At 28.5% G+C, this 974-nt stretch overlaps 1 long non-coding RNA gene across 1 annotated transcript; it reads left to right on the forward strand.

The window, feature by feature from the left end:
* Positions 1-320: 320 nt before the first annotated feature.
* Positions 321-718, forward strand: LOC150023031 (uncharacterized). Its single transcript, XR_016517133.1, has 2 exons — positions 321-378; positions 534-718. It is a non-coding gene; the product is annotated as an uncharacterized LOC150023031 (long non-coding RNA).
* The last annotated feature ends 256 nt before the right edge of the window (positions 719-974 follow it).

The raw sequence follows: 974 nt of genomic DNA on the forward strand, positions 1-974 counted from the left end.
AGCTTTGAATTCCTAGCAAGCTAGATCCCATAACTTTTGCTTCATGATGTTCAAATAAATACTAGTAGTTGCCATAATAAAATGGTAATTAATCAACAGGGGTTTTCTGTATTTAAACCCTTCCCTCTGAGTGAGTTTTTATTTCTGAAAATGGAAATTTTACATATACTTATATTAATTTAAACTTTAATCACAAATCAAGCAAAGAACAATGTGCTTGGCTTCGGAATCCCTTAGATTAGATGTCTTAATTTGAGTTTCGTACAAGAAATGCTAAGTTTTATTTTAATGCAATAATTTAACAATATATTTTCTTCTTGAAACAACATTCATTGCTCTGAGTTCTATGCCACCATTGATTGTAGTTCTAGTATGAAGGTATTTAACACTCTCCTAATAGTCCTTGTTATACACTAATGATTTGTTTTAGCAGATATTTCATGTTAATCAGAAACATGATTGGTACAAATTATTCTTTATATGTATATATTTCCAATTTTATTTTAAGGTAAGATTTATGTTTTTTCTTGAAGGTGAAAGGTCTTCAAGGGACATGAGTTGATGAAGGCAAGAACAGAAAGTTCAAGATCGTGCTGTGGAAATTTCAGTTGTTACCTTTTCATGTTTTTTTCTTCTCTAGTTCCAAGGTTTTTGGAATGACCGTGTAAAACTCTTAAGCAAATAACAAACAATGAACTTGTTTTAGTTTCCTTTCTCAGTTGTCACTTTTCTATACTTTTAACAAGTTGTTGTTGGTTTTACACACTTTCATGTTATCTTTAGCTATCAAGATTCTATTTAAATAAATTTTATCTTTAAGATTTAAGAAAAAATATTTTTTTTTGTGAATCAAATTAATTTATGTATAAACTAAAAGCTCTCTCCTCTTATCTTTTAGAAACTCGAAATTGTAAGCAAAATAGAGTTGTTATTGTTACATTACAAAATTATGGCAGGTTTTTTCTTCTTACACC

This window comes from Phaseolus vulgaris, chromosome 11 (genome assembly GCF_051622355.1).
Source record: "Phaseolus vulgaris cultivar YP4 chromosome 11, ASM5162235v1, whole genome shotgun sequence".
Lineage (NCBI taxonomy): Eukaryota > Viridiplantae > Streptophyta > Magnoliopsida > Fabales > Fabaceae > Phaseolus > Phaseolus vulgaris.